The 23179-nt window shown below is 35.3% G+C and overlaps 1 protein-coding gene and 1 pseudogene across 2 annotated transcripts in view; both read left to right on the top strand.

The window, feature by feature from the left end:
* Positions 1-23179, top strand: part of LOC136798636 (protein dispatched homolog 1-like) — a 249251-nt gene that overhangs the window by 122969 nt on the left and 103103 nt on the right. The window lies entirely within an intron of this gene.
* Positions 8621-9674, top strand: LOC136798656 (uncharacterized; annotated as a pseudogene).

Here is a 23179-nt window from a genome sequence, read left to right as displayed (position 1 = left end):
ATGGAGATTGTTTTTCTAAACAAATTTGCTTTGGTCGGCTCTATAATATCACAATTAATATTTCCGAATTAATTTGCGAAGCAAAAGTAGGCATCATTTTCATCACACTTTTTTGACGCTGTTAGTATACTGGGGCCGTGTAACTATCGTCCTTGGACACATGAGCCACGGACCAATGTCCAACTAGGTTCTTGTAATCTGTATACTATTTTCGACTGGAGCATAACATTACATACTTTAAAACATGCTTGGATTACCTTGTCAATATTTTGAAGCAATCGTGTACTCTCGGTCCAATGTTCTTCAGTCGGAACACCATCGTCATCAAGCCACGACTTCACGCGTTTGTTAATTTCCTCCATGATGTCATCTCCTTAACCATATCAAATAATTTTAAAGTATGTTAGTTTTGTGTGTTTTGGACTGGGCAGTGCATGCCAATTTAGAGGTGAAGCGTGTCCGAAAGTAGTTTTATTTAACATAAAAATGTATTAGCTGATTCGCTTTGTCTTTATTCGTGATATTGAAAACGTAATGTAATGTTTTCCACGAAAACACCCCGATTTTCACCATTACTTGCAAAACCGGGATGTATCCATAACAAACATTACATTACGTCGTAAATATGATGAATAACACGCTTCACATATGAAAATTGAATTCAATTTCATTGGCTTTAAGTGTGCACAATATTTTGCCACAATATTTGAGCCATTTCGGTGACTTATTCCGTCCCTTGAAAAAAATGATACCACATGGTAGCAAAGAAGAATACAAACTTAAGATAAATGGACTTTCCTTACCACCCTGAGCAGAGTCCTTCAGTCCAGAAATACTGCCTGCCATATGCTCCACATACAGCTCTTTTATTCCTTCAGGCATTGTCTCCAAAATGTTGAATTGGTATGTGATTATCTTTCGGTAGTAGGGGTGGTGGCGGACAAAGAATAGGTCACGAAACTTCTTTAAGGCGATCGAAATTGTTGTAATCAAGTATATTGATTTTAATCTAATACGTTATGCAACAGAGCAAGATCATTTTACTTATTACGTGGTATCATTTCTAAAGGTAACCTTCATAAAGATATTGAAACAATATGCAAAATGTTGTAGTATACTCCTTTCATAAGCAATTGAGATCAAAATTGTGGGTTTTGGGTAGAAAGTAAAGGAATTGGTAAACGATCTGAAATATACAAAAAGAATTTACCATCAAAACAGTTTCTCCGAACGCTAACGCGGAGCACCATGATTGAAAACAGGTAGTCCAGCATCATTCAACTAAGAAAACGATGATTATCTGGTTGATCGATAATCCAGGACATATGGTCAGGAATGGAATGCTGACGAGCTGTCTTTTCATACAAAGCCAACGATTCGTCTACAAAAGCAAAAAGGACTGCCTCCAAGAATTGCCAAGCTTTATGGTGGTCTTTGCATGCATGCATCATGGCCTGTGCCTTGTCTGTTTTGAACCCAAGCTCTATACAGATTCTTTTACAAAATACCTAAATTGAAAAAGCATTAAATATAACCATGGTGGACATACAGTGACATGGAAGACTACGTTATTTACATGGACTAACATTGCATGCCTTAAACCAAAGAGCATATTACCTGCCAATTCAACTTCATAAACGTTTTACATATGTTCATTTCAATATGCAATAGCCCCGCTATTGGAAACAACCAGTTGAATTCGCGCGTGCGAATACATTTCTTTTTTCTTTTTTCGTCATCTTCTTTTTAACAGAATGGCAATCGTGTTCCTATTACAGATTAAATGTGGACAGTACTTTTTACACAGTAGAACTAAACAACAAATGAAAGTTTTGAAAATTCGAAAAGGCAGAGCACGCGTGTTAAATGTAGACAGTAAGAAGTAAGGACGATATAGATGACATTGCTTGAGGTATTCCAGAGTGAACAGAACAAAACCCAATATACCTTCGTGACACTTTCAAACTTACATCAAACATATGTGAGCCATGAAAAAAGCGCATACAAACTTCACAGACAAAACTGGAGAAAAAACATTTCTATAACCATGCTGTATATAGTTCTGTCAACTTCCAATAACAACCACTCTCGCGTTCCAGCGGGATAGCGTTTAATACCTAAAGATTGGGAAAGAGCTAGTCAACAAGTTACCAGACAAAAGCTACTAAAGTTCAAAGATATGTCAGGGCAGTTAATGCAAATGTTAAAATAGTGCGGACAAATGTCACAGCACGTCTTTCATCTGTACAAAGTGATCGAAAATCGCATGTTAGGATATAGATAGGCTATGATTTTGAGGGTCTACTGCCAATAATTCACATCAGTTGGATAAGAAGAAAAGTACCAACCAGCCCGGCGGCCAACCTCAGGAAGTAGTTCCGATACCGTTCCATACGAGTTGGGAGTTGCAAAAGTAGGATCGCCAATGTGAAGATCAAGCTTTTCCACTCCAGATACGCAAGTTCCCGGAAAGTAATATCCTAAAATAACTTGTTCTCCTGTCGAATCAAGTGTCACATTGCATTCTTCGAGCTCGCTTCTGCTTCTTCTCGCATATCTGAAAAGTAATAATAGCATAAATCAACCGATAATTAAATCAGTCCCGCTGATATTCCTTCAAAGTTTTGCTAAAACAAATTGGGAAATTTTGTTATATTTGGCTAGTACTCTTTGCCCTTTTACTAGAGTGTAGTAGTATGAGTAGCGTTCTTTGGCAGTTGCTATGCATTATCCTTTCCTCTTATTCTAAATCTCATATATCATAGCCTATTTTAAGGTGCATTTATTTAGGATTTACTCGTGCTTTAAGAGTCGCTTTTACATTATACCTGGTAATTTTTGTCATTTTCACAAGCACCTTCTACGCAATATTTCACCATCTTTGCCTTCGCGAGAACGTCAGTGTACCTTTCCACATCTTCGTCCTTGGTTTTTGAATCATCATCCCGTTTCTCTAGAAATTGAACTCGCAATTTCCGAAACATGCCTTCTTCTTTTGTCGACATCTTAACATCCTTTAAGGAAGATGGCATAGGGACACACTTTTGGGAGGGTCTTTCTCACTGAACTGTACTGTCGTCGACTTTGAAGAGGGCTTTATACTAACATGACATGTAATTACACTCGACGGAGCGTTCAAAGCCAACTTCAGTTACCAAGTTTTGCCAATTTTCTGTGTGTTGTCCACCATGGCCTTTAAGTCGACACGTGGCAGTGACAAAAGTGGAGATGCAGTCTCTTCCTTTACCCAGTTGACTATATGCTGAGAGCAGCCTCCAGGGGAGAGTCTACCAAAGATGTTTGTCGTTGTCTTACATCTCGTTAAGCGTGGTTATACCAAATTGAGCAGCAAGGAAAGTGGAAGGACCAACTTTCGCCCATGAAGTCCGTACATGCACTCAATTGTAAGGGCTAATCGCGTGGCCTTCAAATTCGACATTATCCTACCCTTAGCACCAAAACGTTTGGCACAAAATAAGAGTACAGACTTTGGACGACATTTCAGCCAAACTTTTGCATTATAGGTCAGCAGATCAAACAACGATACATGCTTCCACAGTGTTTTTATGTCTTTTTTGATGTCACTTTTCAACTTGTCTAAGTTTATAAGTACATTCTCGCCAGACTTGAGTTCTTTAGCACGAACACCTTGCCCCATTTCAATACAATTTGGACAGAAATGTCCACGGTGCTTCTTTTTAATCCATTTTTTATCCCACAAAAAGTTACGCACATTACTCTTCACCCTGAGTATATTTTTATACTCCTTCTGAGGAAATATCCAGTTTTTCTTGTGCTGCCTACAGGAACAAATTTTTTGTGGCATCTAAAGTCACAGGTGAAGTACAAACAGATAGGATGTATTGATATAACCACACTTCCTACCTTAATTGTATCAAATTGCCCTTGGGAAATATGAAATCCGAATTTCGGCCATAACCTCTAGGAGAATGATGAAATTAGGTACAGATTAGGCTAATGCATAAACTTCAATCCGCTCGAAAACTTTAGACCCTCAATTCGTGAAAAAAGCCCACGTGAGAATTAAGCCATTTATTTAAGGTGCCCTAACCCTGCAAAGTATCTTGAGGGGAGCGAAGCGGCCCATAGACGAATTTTTTATAAAATTTCTCAAATATAATCATTCAGTTGTAAGATATCAAACAACGTTATAAGTAGTTTAGGTATAAACGTATTTCTTTTTTTATGATTTTTTTTGGCTGACTGACGTCTAAAAACGCTGCCAATAACTTATTAATTTGTATCATAACTTTATATTGAATAAATATGTTGGTGAAACTTCTTCACAGTGATGATCTCCTAAGATCAAAGAATCTCTCCAGTGAAAATGAAAGTTATAGCCAATTTTCTACAAGATATTAATTTTTTTCTTCGTTATTTTCGTCAGTTTTTAGAATTTTTAAAAGACTTTTTTATTTCAAATTATTTCACTCACAAATATCTCTCCAACGATAACAAATTTATAAAGATTGAAGAAATCCATCAAAAGTTATAGGTAAAAGAAAAAAGAGTACACACTTATCGTGAACAGACTTTAGATTTTTTTCTCGCTAAAATAACTTTCCACAGAAATTGAAATACACCCTCTTCTCACAGACCCACTGAGACCCTTCGCACTAGAAGAATTGGCCAAAACATTGTCCCCGGTGGAGGAAAATTATTGTCCAATTTATGTCTTCACTGAAAATAATGAAATAAAACAATCCTCACTGCAAAATAATTTAATATTTTCCCCATCCCCACTGAATTTTCTGAACAGAAAAGAATGGAAATCCTCAGCCATAAACATATATGCAGCTGTTTTCTGTTATTTTTATCCCCGCTGGCTGAAAAATCCCACCGGGTCTTTGAGAAGGGGGTGTTGAAATAAATGCAACCAAAACTCTTCCGGCCATTTTTTTCTTGGAACACTGAATGACTACCTTCATTTTTTCTTGCCTAAATTTAAAAATCCTGTTACTCGCCAAAACATGTTCTAGCTAAAATGATAAAGAGCATTACACGTTAAGCATTAAGCGTTACTGAAATTTTTTAGCTGAAGTCTCTTTTATCCATAATTAACCAATTTTTGCTCAAAATACCCTACAAACTTTTCCCCCAACGGCTGTTGCCGAAATTTTTCTCGTAAAAATTAACCATTCGCGTTACTCAAGAAAAATAAGCTACCTGCAAATTTCGAATTTGTTACCATATTTGCTTTTCACCAAGAAGATAAGTTATTTTAAGTTAGATTACCACTTAAAGTAGGCCCAGAATTACATTTACTATTACTACTATAATTTTTGCGAGCTAAAACTATCGCCAGATCGAAAATCTCAAAATTTACGACATTAACTTTTAAAATGAATCAAGAAAAGAGAAGTAAAATTGGATTGAAACTGAAATTGAAAGGTTAGGCGAAAAAGTGCCAGGGTCTATATCAGTGACACACGCTGAACAGCCCGTTTCCAAACATGGCCATGAAACTTAAGGTGGCGGAGTAATCAATAAACCCGGTAAAAATTTATTGAAACTCTCTAATCTGATCAAAACTGGGATCGTCATACTAATTAGGTAAACCCGGTAAAGATAGACATTTTGATGAACTCTTAGAATACATACTTTTTATAAGCACACTGAAACATGAAAACAGGCTCGGAGATGATGCTTAGTCGAGGGCTTGGCAAGGCTGAAAAATGCTTATAATGATGCTTATATCCCAAGCAAAATTTCAGGGAAATCCCAAAAATCCGTGAAATCCCAAAAATCCGTGAAATCCAGCAAAACTCAGAAAAATGCTCATATGTTTTACAATTTTGTCATATCTGAAGTCTTAGGCTTAATAGTGCATTGCTTATTTAAAAAACACATGTACTCCTTGAAATGAAAGTTCCTGCTCCAAAAAAAATCGACTTTTCAGTTCTCACGCCAGTGAGTTTTTAAAATTCCTACCCGGTGTATTTGACCTTTTTCGTAGTCATCTTGGTAGATTTCAAAACTTCACCGAAACAGGGGTGTATAAATCTTACATTTTACTTTAAGGCACTGAAGTCACTAAAACGGATGTGTATAAATGTCACGTTTTATTCACAGTGTTGATCTTCTTTTATGTCAAGAATTTTTTCTGTCCAAACATTTTCGCGAAGGGCCCTTAAAGAATTTCCAAAAAATGGCCAAAATCGCGAAAAACGAAAATTCTTACGCCTACATACAGTAGCTTACAGAAACGTCAAAACAAGAAAGGACACGATACAAATGTAAACATATCCCACGTAAATAAACCATAACCCTACAAATTTTTCAGAACACTGCTCTGGTGTTTTCGCAATCAGAAACTTTCGATTATTAATCGTAGTAGAAATTTTAGCGAGACTAATTTTAGAGTATATTAGCGAGGCATGAAAATCCAGATTTTTTTGGATTTATTTTAGCGAATCGCGATTTCAAAAAATTTCGCATGGATAAATTTAAGCGAATACTTGTATTACATCATTGAATGGATTCGTTTTCTAGCATTTCTTTGCACTCAAACCCTTCCTATATTGATAAAAATGTATCAAGGCAATATAACCAGAAATTTCGATTGGATAAATGTTTGCGATCCGTCGATTTGGCGTGTTTTTGCGAGATTTTTTTTAGCAAAAATAGGGAAAACTGGCTAAAACGCTGAAGTTAGTCTCGCTTAAATTTCTACGATTAAAGAAGCGCTTTCGCTTATTTTGACGGTCCGCGAAAAGTTCATATCAATCGTAGTAAATATAATACATTTGGCGTGGTTTACACCCCTACATTAAAGCCTACTCGTATTTCGAAGGTAACTTCAGCGAACATTTATGGTTAAGAAATGTTTTCCCCTCCCCTCGACCAAAGTTTCTGCATGCAAAAGTCTGAAAAAAACAATCTTGAAGAAAACATACTCTTCAAAACGCCCTTCCGAAATAAAAGAAAGAAACACCAAATATAGTCTATCTAAAATCAATGCAAATTCATTCCAAATTCATTCCATGCATAAGTCATTTTGACATTAAGTTTTTTCGAATACATTCGCCTGGTTTTCCCCTTTTATAGTCTTCAAAAATCACTCATGCATTAAATGTGATATGCCGTTTTTAATTCTCCTTTGAAAAAACGAAACCTGCTATGCCGGTTACGATTGATTCGTTTTTTTACTTACCTCCATATGATCAACTCAACCCCATGGTTTCTCGTTGGGTTTTCTTTTAATCAAGCCTTTTAGTTTAGTAGATTGTAATTGATATTTAAGATATGAAATTATTTTCGTTTAGAATATGAAGTGGAAAAGCGCACATCCATCGTTGATTGGAACACTAAATTGTCAGCCCAACATTCAGGAAGTACCCATTATACGGCATGTTGCAAAAACACTCTTTTAGCTCTAGGCAAAATAGGCGAAATATACTGATGTTGCATACGGATGATGGAACATCTCTTGGAACCATTAGGAGTTAGTAAATGCAGGCATCAGATGGGTAGCCTTGTACTTGTTTCAAGGAAGTATCGACGAATGCATCATGAAAAGGCCGTATTAAGACTTAATATACTTTGTTGACAATGAATGCCAATTTCGGAGAAAAAGTAAAGCACCTGGAAATAGAGTGAGAATAAAAGAATTTTGGAAAGTGACCTGTTTACCGAGCAAAGATGCTCACGATTTTCAATTAATAAAAATTCAACCATTGTCTTTCACCTGATAGGAAAAAAGAGCAACATTATTAATTATGTACATGTGTGCGTGGAGAGCCCCCATTTGAGCCAATAAAGACAACGTTTTGCTCCGGGGGGTACTTAGCCTTAAGGGGACCTTTTCTGGACTTCTAAATTCCTACTAAGGGTTGAAAAAATCTGAAAATGAAGTTTCAATCGTTTCGGCAAAATAGGAAAATTGCAACTTTTTGCCCCTAGAAATATTGAAATTTGGTCAGATTTAGTTTCAAAAAGGATCGTAAAATTTTCTCCTTAGTAGTCCCGGTAAAGGGTCCGTGGGAAAATTAGACTGCACCACATACCTGTCAGCTCGCAACACTGGTACTCCTACGCCCAGGGTTTGACTTCACGTTACACCCGCAACGTTTAAATGAAGAGACACTGTCTGATCTATCTATTCAGGTCCGAGAGGTTTGTACTTATCAGCAGAGTTTCCTTTTTTCCCGAGTTTTTCCCCAAATTACCAGAATACCATTAATTTTTAGCGAAATACTGGAATACAGGCCCTGATAAAAGTAGTTTGGTATCTAGCACAGTGGAGACTCTTAAGATTGATACTTGAGACTCGTGATATTTCTATTGTCCCGGTAGTTTCTAGTTCAAGTGTTCAATTCAATTAAACACAGCTCTCGATTCAGTCAGAGCCACCTGTACCACTTTTTGATATACTTATGAACACGATACAAACTTACATAATGCGCTATCAGAGTCATAAACGAACAAAGTAAGGTATTGGAAACGAGTTTGACCGTTTTATTACAAATATTAGCGAGCTTAAGCAAGGAGGATGGAGGGTTCTAGGACGGGTTAATCTCATGTTAACGTTGACGTCGATGTATTAGCGAAAACTTAATTAAGCAATAAATCTGCAACGAACGAGCGCCAAAAACGAAACATGGCGTCTTTTCGTGAAACAAGAGAGATATTACTGCTAGCTTACAGTGGAAATCTTATTTCTGATGAAGAGTTCTTGATTCTATTTGAGCTTCATACAAGTAAAAACCCCGACTTTCCATATTGGATTTACAACCCTTTTGATTTGTTGGTGGTTTCTGAAGCAGAATGCTGGGCGGAATTTAGAATGTATAGAAACGATGTGATTTTACTAAAAAATGTAATGAACATTCCAGACACTGTTAGATGCAAAAACAGAACAACTTGTCCTGGATTAGAAGCATTTTGCATGTTTTTGAGAAGATTTGCATACCCCTGCAGATATGGTGATATGATTCCGCGTTTTGCTAGACCTGTACCAGAAATTTGCATGATAACAAATTACATTGTGGAACATATTTATAGACAGTTTGGGAACAAACTAACTGACCTTAACCCAGCAAACCAACCCTGGTTAAGCCCTGTTAAGCTACAAGAGTATGCAAATGCTATCCATGCAAAAGGAGCAGCCCTTCTTAACTGCTGGGGTTTCGTGGATGGAACAGTTCGTCCTATTTGTAGGCCAGGAGAGCATCAAAGAATTGTGTACAATGGTCATAAAAGAGTTTGCTTTAAAATTTCAGAGTGTGGTAGCTCCAAATGGCTTGATTGCTAGCCTTTATGGCCCCATGGAAGGAAGAAGACATGACTGTGCTTTGTTAAATGCCTCTGGCCTTTTACAAGATTTGCAAAATTTCTCTAATGATGCTGCAGGCAACCCTCTCTATATCTATGGTGATCTTGCCTATCCTATAAGAGCCCATTTAATTTCACCATTTCAAGGAGCTCAGTCGAATAATAACCAAAAAGCTTTTAACACATCAATGAGCACTTGCAGGATTTCAGTGGAACGGGTGTTTAATGACATAATTAACTATTTCAAATTCATGTATTTTAAGAAAAACTTGAAGATTGGTCTAAGCCCAATTGGAAAAATGTATATTGTTCGTGCTTTGCTACACAATGCAAGTTATTTTGATGTTTTACCTCCCACAGTCGAAAGTTACTTTGTTTGATTAAAATGGAATATAGACAAATGAAAGTAATGTTTGAGTGAACTGGAATATTAACTTTTTAACTATGACTTATATCTATATAAATAACAAAAGTTTCAATGTGTATAAATAACAAAATCTTAAAAATAAATATCAAGTGTCAAATCGTGGTGTCTTTCTAAAGAGCAACTGTTCAGATGGAAGCAAAAAAAAATTTGAGTACTAAAATATTTTCATTCAAAATGATTGACATGGTTTGTAATTTCATCTCGTTCTTCATCGTTTTGAGATTCAAAATTAGAAAAAGAATTTAAGCGTTTAAAATAGGATTTCAAGTGACTTATGTCTTTCTCAATAGGTTAATTTTCATCAGATTCAAAGTTAGGTAAAGCATCATACCTGCAACGTTTACAGAGCCAAATATTCCTTAAAGATTTTGATTCAACACCAAGACATTTCGCATGAGATCACCTTTCGGAGTTAGGACAAAAATGAAAACTTTTAGATGTAATTTTTTTCGAGGATTTATCGCTTGGCATTGTAAGAATTAGAGTTTCTTGAGCCAAACACAAAATAGAATAACAAAAGCATAAAGTAATAATCGGTTATATGATAAGCTTCATAATGTCGTTCAAATCAGCCTTGGAACTAGCAATTCGATCTAATTTAGTTTCCAAACTCTCGATGACTTTAGGTTTTGTTGAAAATTCTTGTTTGCGATTATCTACTTCTGTTTTGAGTGATCAGTTTTCGTTTTGTAATGGAATGAAAATATCATCTTTTGTTGATGTCATACCTTATAACTGTCATCTCTTAAAAAGTCATTTTAAGTGTGATCTCTTTGATAGGATCTTCATCAAAACGTATCATGGTTTTGTCTTTCAAAGTAGCAGGAGGTTGTGGAATTGAATCATGGAATATATCACCATCAGGAGTATCTTCCTGTGTTAGTTCTTGTGTTGATTATGTTGTATATTCAGGAATATCAGCAAGTATTTCCTCCATATCAGCTTGTTGGTGCTGTTTTCATGTTTTTACAGACACTTTGGCTCGAGAAACAACGCCTACTTTTTACGCGCCAAAAATCTTGAAAATACGTCTGATCTCAGCGAATGTCAGATGCAAAAATTTCTTGCTTTGGTATAAAAAAATCACAAAGAAGAAATGATTTTGCCCGTATTGCTGCCGGAAAGCAAAAAATAAGCCAAAAACTAATTAGAACAAATTGTAATAAATTGTAACTATTGGTACATAATGTGAACCCACGGTCAGCCATCACGAAATCTCCTGGAGAAAGATCTTTCAAAAAACGTGAATTTTCAGTGACCTGAATATCTGAGGCTCCCCACGGTTGGGGAATCAATAAAATTATCCCTTGTTGGGTCAAGACTTTTTTAGTGTTATGATGCTTGTATTGGGACCAGGTCGAGGGCCTAGTAGTTCAATCTGTAAGTTCCTCAATCAAAAAAGGATATTTTTCAAAGTTATCCAAAAAATATCCAGGCATTGTTTTTCCAAGTTGCTCTCTTTCAGGCCATTAATTTTGTCGAATTCTCGTCTCGATTTTTAACAAAGTTAAAGATTTCATCCAAAACTTCGAAAGATGGAAGACCTGTGTAGAATTTCATCTTGTCTGTGTCATTGTTTACTAAAATACATTTTTTTGCGTACAGTTTTCCGTATTTCAATTAGTTAAAGATTAGTAATAATGTTGTACTTGATAAGCTTCTCAACTTTATTTTCAGCTGACGGTTACTAAGCGTGTAAATGCATGTATTTCCCGCTTTAATGAGGAAAGTTCTTTATCTTTATTCGATATTTTTTTCTCCAACTTTTTTATCTTCTCTTTCAAAGAAGCAGTGTCATTGTCTTGATTTACTTTGACATCATTGTCAATTACAGGTAACTCATGGGTGTTGCTAAAAGGTGGGGTACCCCTTTTTGCCCTAAATTTTACTGATGCTTGTGTTTATGATAAAATGACACTAACTCCTTCTATTGATCATTTACGAAAATCACATTTAAGACTGCTTTAAAACTTAAGTCGCAATAGTCATTTTCCTAAAGGTACTAAAATCTGCAATTTTTTATCAGGATCAAGGTATCATTTTCTTCTCCTTCTTTTCTTACTCGAAAAAATAACGGGTGTCTCTGAAAAAACTTCCCCCTGTTTGATTCAAAATTGCGAAAAAGTGTAAAAATAAATTAGCTTGAAACGAAATCGTTTAGAAGTGGGTTTAACTTAAATTTTGGTATATCAAACTTTAAAATTGCTTCCTAGATCAAAAGTTATGACAAAAATAGTAAAAAAATATTTTTTCAAAATGAGTGAAAAAAGACAAAAAAAAACAGGGTATCAAATCTTTTATTCATTTCGAAATGTATTTCCGTTAACTGTAATACATTTATTTACACGATTAACCATACCAGCAAAAGCAGACCTTATCATTTGAATGTTAAGATTGTTTGCAGCGTTTGTTATTGCTGCTTTCAGCTGATTAAGATTTTGTGGCTGTAAGTGTCGTGGTTGTTCCCAAATCTTCTGTTTCATTTGACCCCAAAGAAAGAAATCGCACACTGTATCAGGAGATCTTGGGGGCCATTCGACATCTCCTCGGTTGCTGATGACCTTTCCAGGGAATTGACCTCTCAGATAACGTAACGACGTGTTACTAGTGTGAGCTGTAGCCCCGTCTTGAATCCACCAAGCTGTGTTTCTGTTGATACCAAGCCTTTTAAATTCACGCTGGATAACATTGTATCTAACCTTCCTTAGATCTTCCCTCGTATCAAGACGACCTTGAACAAAATGTGGACCAAGAACTAAACACTGACCAGTGACGTCTATCCAAACCATGACCTGAACTGCCCCTTGCTCAACATAATGATCATTCGGGTTCCCTTGACCATACTACGAATAAAAGATAACATTTCGAGTATTAACATCTGAGTTCATGCTAAAAATAGCTTTGTTCATTCTAGGAAATCAGTTTCAAAATGTAAGCCTTTTCACAGGATCTCGATTTTTCAACTTTTGCTTCTTCACCAAAACGCAGGGGTGAAATTTAATATCATGAACGATTCGATGAAATAAAGATTGTGTAAGATTTAAAACCGTTTCGTCGACATGATCGAATGCCATCTTGATGTAATGAAGCTTTGACTAAATTCATATTTGCTTGGGTCCTCACAGTTCGCTTTCACCCACTTCTTCCTTTGTTTAGATTATGACAAGTCCCCTCCCGGCCAAACTTGCGATACGTCGTAACAACGGTTTTTTTCGATGGTGGAAGGACATTTGGCCAATGCCTCGAAACTGCTCTTATATTGTTTGTTCGTGCATATTCAATGCAAACCCAAACTCTCTGGTCTACAGTAAGATGAGGCATGCTTTTCTTCAGTTTACTCAAACTTTCTCTTCTCCACTCAAATAGACTCGCTAAGCTATGGAAACTTTTGGAAACATTTTGTTGCTTGTTGAAACTTCATGCTCATTAATGAATCCCAAAGGATTAATCATTAAAAATGAATAATAAAACAAAAAAGATGCACAGAAGTTCAAAAGTAAAACTTTACTGTCAATAAAGTACAGTGTTTTCTTTCCTAATTTGATACCCTGTTTTTTCGTCTTTTTCCCCTCTTTTTGTCATAACTTTTGATTTAATGAAGCAACTTTAAAGTTTGATATACCAAAATTTAAGTTAAGCCCTCCTCTAAACGATTTCGAAAAAATCAAGCTAATATATTTTTTCACTTTTTTTCGCAATTTTGAATCAAACAGGAGGAAGTTTTTTCAGGGACACCTGGTACAGAACAAAATAAATTTTTTTAAAAAGGCAGTGTTTGGTAAAATGTCGCGAAAATATAATTTCCTTTTATCTTATTATAGTGTCTAAATTTGGTGTTAAAAGCTGCCTGTTTACGATTTAATCATATGATCTTTCATCCTCTTATATCTTTTCGATATTTTGTCTTTTAATCTATTATGTACACAATAACATAACAACAAACTTCAATAGGCCGAGTAATGTTATTATTTTTGAAGTTGCTACCCATATTATGTATATTATGGTCTATGGATATTTCATACACCATGTGCTTTGAGCACATGGTAACATGTATCTTTGAATATCTTCTGCATCATACAATATTAATTTAAATATGTTTTAGATTCGAAACTCCTGCCTTGGCAGCTGACTTTCCTCCACAAATTTTTGGTTATTTAAATCTGGTATGTAAATTTAAGGGTACCCTACCTTTTAGGTACACCCGGTAACTCATCTTCGAGTTTCGGCTTGGATCTTGGGTTTGGGTTATTTGATCGAGCCATCAGAATCTTTTGGTGCCTCATTGTTCGTTTCAATGAGGACGAAGTTGAGTGTAGTTTAGAAGGAGTTCTACTGGGTGTTTTTAGCCTAGCTTTAGACGCTGTAAGCGATGTAGAAGATGAAGATTGCGTTCTTGTTGATTCTAATGACTTTTCTCCTTAGGTTTGGCAGCAATAGCTACTTTTCTTCCCCAGTTCAAAATACTCACCACAAACATAAACTTTTTTGGAAGTGTTTATTACTGCCACTGGCCACTCTGTCAGGCATGAGCGACAGCAAAGATAAACCCTTATGGTTTTGACACAATCTCTTCCACATATTTAATGGCTATAGATAAACAGAAGTACAAAGTTTTAAATTTAGCAAAGTAACACAAGAAAACAGTACAAGTAAAAGTACTAGTACTATACTAGACTAGCATACAAGGACAGAGTCAAGTAAGAAATAGATGCAAAAGATACAAATAAAAACTTACTAAAACACTGTGGACAAGCACCTCTAACATTTGCACGGCAGCTCTCATGCATCTTTAATTACCCTATAATTATAGTAAATAACAACATGTGTCTAATTACTCCTTTTCATCTTTGTTAGTAATTGGTACAATCCGTGAAGATAGATAGGTCTTTATAAAATTTAAAGGAAAAGTTTCTACAGAGGTTTTTTTGAGAGGTTTCGTTTGTCAAAATGCTGGGTGATTAGAAAAACCAACAGCTACAGTAAAGAATAACTTTTGTTAACACGATCAAAAGACTGAAGGTGAAAAATTTATAGTGAAAATAAATTGACTGAAACTTGCCAGCTTCAAAAATTATAATATAATAAACAAAAAGACATACCACAGGCTTTTTCTAATACGATTTTTTGCTTTCTTGAAGAAATTATTTCTATCAGCATTGAGGAATGCTTCCTTCATGACACAGTGTACTTTATCTCATGTCAAATTTTATTTACTTGCGTACAGAAGATCAAAATCAAATTTAATACATACATTTTTTAAACATTTGGTAAGCTACAAAGAATTTAGAATACAGCTTATTTTGTCATGATTAGTCACTCTACGTACATGGCATTTTTTGGTTCTGTTGGAATAATGTAAATGAAATGAGTGTAAATTAAGCACAAAACACTTAAAAAAGCAAAATATGTAAATAGTACAATAAAGAACAAACTTATTTGAATCTAAAAAAAATTGAGAAGTAATAAAAAATAGCCTTTTTCACATATTGTGACCTCTTTGAACCTTTGAGAATGAAACACATAAAACTTACGTTAGGGTTTGGTGTTGTTGGAGATAATGGAATGGAGATCTAACCCTATTCAACCTAGGCTTTTAGGGGCGGTTCAGAACTAAGGGGGGGGGGGCTTTTCCTGTACCACCCCTTAACTTTTGATCTAGTGGGTCTTTTTGGATGAAATTTGGCACACAAGATCCTTGTCACGTAAGGTAACTTTTGACAAAAAATTTTTTTGATGACGTCACTCATCATGCCTAAAGTGTGCAAAAACCGAAAATTTCCTTTGTTCTTATAAAAATCTATTGTATTCTAACAAAGGCTTTAGAAAAAAGTTGTCTGAGTTTAAAATGCTTATTTTATCCTAAATATTCAATAAATTACGGCTTAAATGATATATTTGACATCAAAAATAAATTTGTATGAGAAAAGTGTCAATTTTTGTGACACCTTACTGTCAAAAATGTCATCATGCTCAACTTGTGAAAATATTTAGGTGTCAAATTTTTTTTAATTCTGAACCTAAATAAAAGTTAGGAATTTACAGAAAATTTCACGGCAAAAGCTCTATTATTTTAGGACCTATTACCAATAGTTTGACCTCCGAACAGAAAGAGCCCCCCCCCTAGTACGAATAGGGCTAAAGTCAAAAAGAAATTAAACTTACAGTCATTATAAGGCTCAAAACAAACTTCTAACTTAATTGAAATTAAAGATTATGATTTTCCTTATCTGAGTAGTCTTTCAAGGTAATTTTCCGTCTTTTTTAGTCTTTTCTATAAAATATCGATATTTTGCTTTGAAAAAGGCTCTACAAAGGACACTAGAGTGAGGCTTAATCAAGAGTCTGGTTGAAATCAAATATAATAAACAAAAAGACATACCACAGGCTTTTTCTAATACGATTTTTTGCTTTCTTGAAGAAATTATTTCTATCAGCATTGAGGAATGCTTCCTTCATGACACAGTGTACTTTATCTCATGTCAAATTTTATTCACTTGCGTACAGAAGATCAAAATCAAATTTAATACAGACATTTTTTAAACATTTGGTAAGCTACAAAGAATTTAGAATACAGCTTATTTTGTCATGATTAGTCACTCTACGTACATGGCATTTTTTGGTTCTGTTGGAATAATGTAAATAAAATGAGTGTAAATTAAGCACAAAACACTTAACAAAAGCAAAATATGTAAATAGTACAATAAAGAACAAACTTATTTGAATCTAAAAAAAATTGAGAAGTAGTAAAAAAAAGCCTTTTTCACATATTGTGACCTCTTTGAACCTTTGAGAATGAAACACATAAAACTTACGTTAGGGTTTGGTGTTGTTGGATATAATGGAATGGAGATCTAAAGTCAAAAAGAAATTAAACTTACAGTCATTATAAGGCTCAAAACAAACTTCTAACTTAATTAAAATTAAAGATTATGATTTTCCTTATCTGAGTAGTCTTTCAAGGTAAGTTTCCGTCTTTTTTAGTCTTTTCCATAAAATATCGATATTTTGCTTTGAAAAAGGCTCTACAAAGGACACTAGAGTGAGCCTTAATCAAGAGTCTGGTTGAAATCAAATACACAATTAGGCATATTTGGCAGAGTGCGTATTGCACTAAATTTATAAGTGGAAAACTACTACATCCAGATGATTAAAAAAATATATAGGGTTAAGCAAACTAAATTGCTAAGACAGAAAAACTTCCCATGGTTAAAAATTTTCATTTAAGTTATTTAGTGCTTATTTATCCCTTTTAGATAAAATCATCAATATAACATGGAACAGCATGCTTCAATATATCTGATAACTTCACCATAAATGTGAATACCATCTGCAATTGAACGAGCAGTCGGATTTACTTGTTGGTGTAAGTGGTGCATTATATCGAGGCAAAACAACTACAATTACATCTGGCTGAACTAAATTGTTAGCCTGGAGTTTTTGATATTTTATGTTCTGGTTTACAGCCTGGTCTCCCTAGAGCGATTTGCATTCTCAGATCAGAATGCAATCCGCTTGCTTGCACTCACTCCGCTTGCTTGCACTCACTCCGCTTGCTTGCACTCACTCCGCTAAAGCCGTAAGGGCCAATCTACATGACACGGATTCTGAAACAAAAATAGGGTAACCCTCCATTTACTAGTGAACATACAGCTTTCTGTTACATGAAAAAGAAGAAACAGAGCCGAGTTTATTTAAATTTCAAAGACTTCCAAAACTTCCAAGAAAACATGGTTGGTCATGGTGGCACATGGAAACTTGTTTATGTACTTTGGTGTAATCTTTAGATCTTGTAAGGCTCATTTTTATTAACTTTTGTTAAGCCTGACCTGGGTTGGCTAGGAAGAGTTTGGGTTTGCACTTTCATTCTCTATGGAGACCAAGCTCTATAATTTTAAAACTTTGTATGTTGAGGTAATTTTCGTTTTTCTAAAAATTTGAGCTTGGAAATCCTAGCCTGGATATCCAGGCCGTAAACTATTTCACAGTCTAGTTTTTGATATTTTTATGTTCTGGTTTACAGCCTGGTCTCCCTGCAGTCCGCTTGCTTGCGCTCACTTCGCTAAAGCCGTAAGGCCTAATCTACACGGCGCGGAGCAATTCTGAAGCAAAAATAGGATAGTCCTCCACTTGCTAGTGAAGATAGAGCTTTCTGTTACATGAAAACATGAAAAAGAAGAAAACAGGCAAGTTCATTTTCCAAGAAAACATGGTTGGTCATGATAATGCATGCAAACTTTTTTATGGATTTTGGTGTGATCTTTGGATGTTTTAAATAGTTTTAGATCTTGTAAGACTGCTTTTTATTAATTTCTGTTTTGCTGCCCTGGGTTGACTAGGAAACATGGGTTTTCACTTTCTTTCTCTAGGGAGACCAAGCTCTATAATTTTAGAACTTTGTATGTTGAGGTAATTTTTCTTTTTTCTAAAATTTTGAGCTTGGATATCCAGGCTAGGAAATCCAGGCTACTAAATTGTACGATTCTAAAATTTCTTCCACAATAAAATTCATCTCATTGATATTCTGTCTAAATAGATATTGAGGCTTCCTTGATAAAATAATTGCAAAGGACTTTTTTTTTTCAGTGAATGCGAACAGGATGGTTTTTGTGGGCAATTTTTCAATTATTTAGCGTATTTTGAATACGGGTGCCACAGACATACTGCAGGCTAAACATATGAGTTAGGTTTTGTGTATCCAGTATGTTATGGTCTCCCATATGGTAGAAAATTACACAAAATTTATGTAAAACTTTCCAATAAACATCTCGCCACAGTCTAAATTATCTGGTTAACTTTCCCTTCCTTCCCCATTGAAAACTTTCATAATATGCTCCAAAATTTTTTCCCTCTATCTAGTCTAACTCTGCTAGGAATACCAAATTTTTTCAGACTTTCAAAGAATGTGAAAAGAGTAGTGGCAGCCTTGTTCTTATTATTCCTTCCTGGATTTGATGTTTTGTTTTCCATTTGGTTGGTTTAGAATAAGAAAAAACAGGACATTTTTGTCAACTAACTTCAACTTACATACAGCCTGTATATTTACATAAATTGTAACAAGGCAAGTGACTGAATATTTTTGAATAAGTTTGACCATGCTACGTTAATGGGATAAACTTTCGCGGGGATTAAATTTCGAAAATCCGCGAAATTAAGTCCCTGTGGCAATTTGGAAGGGCCTCACTCAGCCTCATCCGCAAAGTATTTCTAATTAAAACTCAAAATATGTCAAACAAATACTATTTGAATGTTTACTGGCATCAAAAAAGCGCTAATAATGTGTACTTCAACAACCAACATGCATGATTTGACAGTATAAGTCACAAAATCGTGAAAATATTGCCACCCAATAGTACCACCCGCGAAATCAAGTCCCTGCGAAATCTTTAAATAACTCTTTGTGGTGGAAAAATTCTATTGCGGCTAATTTCTAACCTGATAACAGATTGTGTGTTTTCTGGCCCAGTACGCTGAAGCTCTAAAGACGTGGGCGAAAATATACAATCTGAAGATTATGGTCGCGCGCCTGTTCGCGGACCGCGTAGCATTTTATTTAAGAGGAACAGGTCCGAGTGCAATGTCGACAGGGAAGGGTGTCATGGCCGACAACTTTTGGGTCGGGAGATATGTCAAGTTCTCTCAAAGCAAATTCAAAACTTTTTTGGAAAAGAAGCACGCAAAACATTATTGTATTTCACAAACAAGGTTCTTTAATGGATGATTATGCTCAAAAAAGAACCTTTTTTTTGATTTAAACTGATCACACAAGAGAAAACAAAGTATATAATAGCATCATACACAACTATCACCTAAAAAGAGAGAAAAATCATAAACAAACATCTTTATGTTATCAGTAGAAAAAACTGAAGCTATAGAAAATGAATACAAACCATTACTGAATACTTTTATGAATTTTATAAAGTATAAAGACCAAAAAACTTGAGTTTCAAAACAATAACAAACATCCATTTTCACCTTCCGCCTCCAATTTGAAACCTTTCCACTCGCAAAGCATTGTGGGACAGAATTTTAATTCCTATCTTTAAAACGCACATTTCATGGAGCGCCATTTAAATTTTTAAGTTTTCGGCACGAGACAAAAAGTTGACTCAAATCTTTCGTAGAGATAGGGCCATTTTCCTCAGATGTTAGTTTTCAGCGATCTTTAGAGCTTCAGCGTGTCGCGTAGAAAACTCCACAGCTGCTATCAGGTTACTAATTTCCAACTTTTTATGAGCTGACAAACCAAACACCACCACGGCGGATATGAAGAATGTTAACTTCTGAAAATGTTTATCGCATTGAATATGGATGTGATCAATCGGAAATCACCTCACATATGGATTTAAATTTGTCTTGAACTTATTTTCTTTCCTGTGCGTTCGTAGGAAACCCCTCTTCTTCCATGTACATTTATATATCGGCAAGTACAAAACGCTTACTACCTACTACTTACTACCTACTACGTTTGTATACTTTACAGACCAGAACTCACCTCCGTTTATTTGAAATCTATATTCTGAAAAAACTGGTTTTGTAGTATTTGAATTAAAAAAATTTGCTTTATATTAACTTGAAAAGTGTGTATTCTAAAAGTAAATTTAGCATACTTACGTAGTGAGTAAATATTCCCTTCGCCTCATACAAGCATAAAAGAAAAACCCATGATTTTAGTTGTTTTTTTCCTAAGCCACTCCCTCTTATGTCTCTCTTATTATAACAACACATGTAAATGTCTAAAACAACTATGTATTTTACGGGGTCAATCTCTATCATATCGAATGGTGCAAAAATACTTCTTCAAATTGGTTGGGGAAGCTTTATATTCAAAAAATGTGTCAATATTTTTGTCAAAAATATAATTTTGTCAATACTATGACAATGATCAAATTGACAACTCTAAGACAGCTGTCTGTAATATTTTCTTACTGAAAATTTCTATCTGGCGATACTGAAAGCATCGTATTCAGCACAATAAGAACTTTTGATATAATGAAGTCTACAAAGGTCATATTTAATGACCCTGTCAATAGTTTGGTTCAAAAGAGTCATTTTGTCAATGAAATGTCAAGACATGTCAAAGGATTCTCCGCCACCTCTATTCCAGCAAGTTCTCTATTGCTCTAGTAGAGCAGGGGTCTATTAAAGTACAGTATTTCAACTATTTCAACTGAATATTCTAATTTCGAGCCGTTTTGAGGTACTTTACAGTAAATAGTAAGTAGCAAGTATTAAGTAGTAGGCGTTTTGTACTTGCCGATTTATATATAAAAAGGGATAAATAAACTGAAAGAACTGAATATATAGAAAAGGTAAAATTAGTGACAAAATGTACGGATATTTTCGACCTACAGGCAGCCAGGCACATCGATTACATGGTCTAGCCAAAGTCAATAAAACCACAGTTCAACTGAGACCAGTATTGTCAATGCCACGTCTCACTTATCATGTTATTGACAAGCAGATCTCAACGAGGCTTAAAGTCGTACACGCATGTAATATCAACACGTCATCAGAAGAAATATTAGAGAATCTGGTCAATATCAAACTTGAACCTGATGAGGAAATTATAAGTTTTAACGTCATAAAACCGCTATCGATAATTGTACGGAACTGTTGTATTCCGGAAATCATCCCAGACTACCAATATCTAAAGAAACATTCAGAACGTTAATGTCCGCTCAAAATCACATGATTGAGTAATTGCATAGGATTGGCTGGAGATATTGTATAAATTCTTTTGATAATTATTTTTGACCGACTAAAGTGGTTTCAATTGGTAAATTTTATATCAGTGCCGTAGCAACCGGGGGGGCAAGGGGGGGCAATGCCCCCCCAATAATTTTTTCAAAAGTGGTTTTCTGGAAAAACCGAATTTAATAATATTTTTTTCTTCCTATATCACAACTATTAAGCTATCTAGAGGCTCTAATTTTCAAAATCGCCCCCTCGGGCCAAACCATGGTTGGCCCTCGCGGTGTCACTGAAATTTAGCCCCCCAAAATCAAAAATGCTTCCTACGGCACTGTTATATGGAAAAACTTGATTTTAAATTTCAAAAGCGATAAGAATGGAATGAAATTGATATTGTTACCTGAAAAAAGTTTGTAAAAATAAGACGCATCAAACTTGGCTTGCTATTTTCTTCTGTATAAAAGCTCAACACGATGTTTATTGAATTACTTCCATATAAGGAATAATTACAGAAAGAAACACTTTTCTTTCATTAATGTGTGTGCTCTTTTTATTTTGTACTAAAGCTCCATGTTTCAGCTAGCTGTGTTTCAGCCTTCTTCGAGAAAACCTTTTGAAATTTCGATGATTTTCACAAAATTAATGCTCCTAATTTTTCTAAAGTCGTGAGCCACCTTTGAAAGAAAAAATTCTCCATTTTTGTGATTTTGGGACCCTTTGGAAGAATAATAGGCTATAGATTTGTACCCCTGTGAGAGACTTTTGAGGTAAAAAGGGTACCCCCTATGGCTCGCACCTATCGGTCACCTCTTTTGCCTGAGTAGCCTCCCGGGTTTTCAAAGTGCTCCTTGCATCTCAACTTTTTTTCAAAAACACGGAAATGTCACTTTCAAAATTGGAAATCTCTGGAAACATGAGATTTTCAAAGTTTGGAAATTTTGGAAAGACAGCTTTTCACGCAGTGGGAATTACTCAGGATTCAGTTGTTTCCCTCTTGAAAAGTGAAGGTTGTCCATTTTAAGTATTGCCTTTAGCTAATGTCAAACCGCGGTAAACATTATTAAAATAAAGCTTTGAAAAATTAAAATTTCTCTGCTTGAACGCCTGAGTAAAACAAGCTCTGTCTGCTAAAAAACGGGCGCATGGAGATAAACATTCCTGTATCACGCAAAGCCCTCCGTGAAAAGGATGTACCTCTTTGTCGTCGACGTCCTGTTGTGGTTTGCCAGGCTTCAAAGTTTGAGATGGCCTGTTTGACCTGGTGTTTCTTTTCCATAAGACTGATCAAATGGCTTGAACTTTTGATTTCTTGAATCAAACAAGGGATAAGGTCAGAAGTTGATTGACTTGAATGGTCAATAGGCATTCTAACTTACAATGTGAACATGTTTCATCCATGGATTTCTTGATTTGGAAAGAATAGTGTTATCGCAGTACAAACCTAGTACCCCTCCTCCCCGTGTACTCCAAGACACCCTCCATCAAAATAATATCTTTTGATTCGGAAAATACCCTTGTTATAAAAGGAGCTTTTCCTTAACTCGTATAAATCCAAGAACAGGATGGTGCAGGGGTCCTTTCAGGAAGGCCACCAAAAATAATTTGCTCGGGATTTTCTATGAAAGTTGTCACCTGAAATACAAAAAATTAAGAATGCAATCTATTACCTCCTTCAACAAAATCATCAATGTATTTCTCAAGCTTTTCCCAAAAAAGGTTAAGCTCTGAATTGGTAAGGGCTTTCATTAAGTTTTCTCAAATCCCTTA

The sequence above is a fragment of the Clytia hemisphaerica genome, unplaced genomic scaffold (genome assembly GCF_902728285.1).
Source record: "Clytia hemisphaerica strain Z4C2 unplaced genomic scaffold, Clytia hemisphaerica genome assembly, whole genome shotgun sequence".
NCBI lineage: Eukaryota > Metazoa > Cnidaria > Hydrozoa > Leptothecata > Clytiidae > Clytia > Clytia hemisphaerica.
This window is presented reverse-complemented; position numbering and strand designations above follow the sequence as displayed.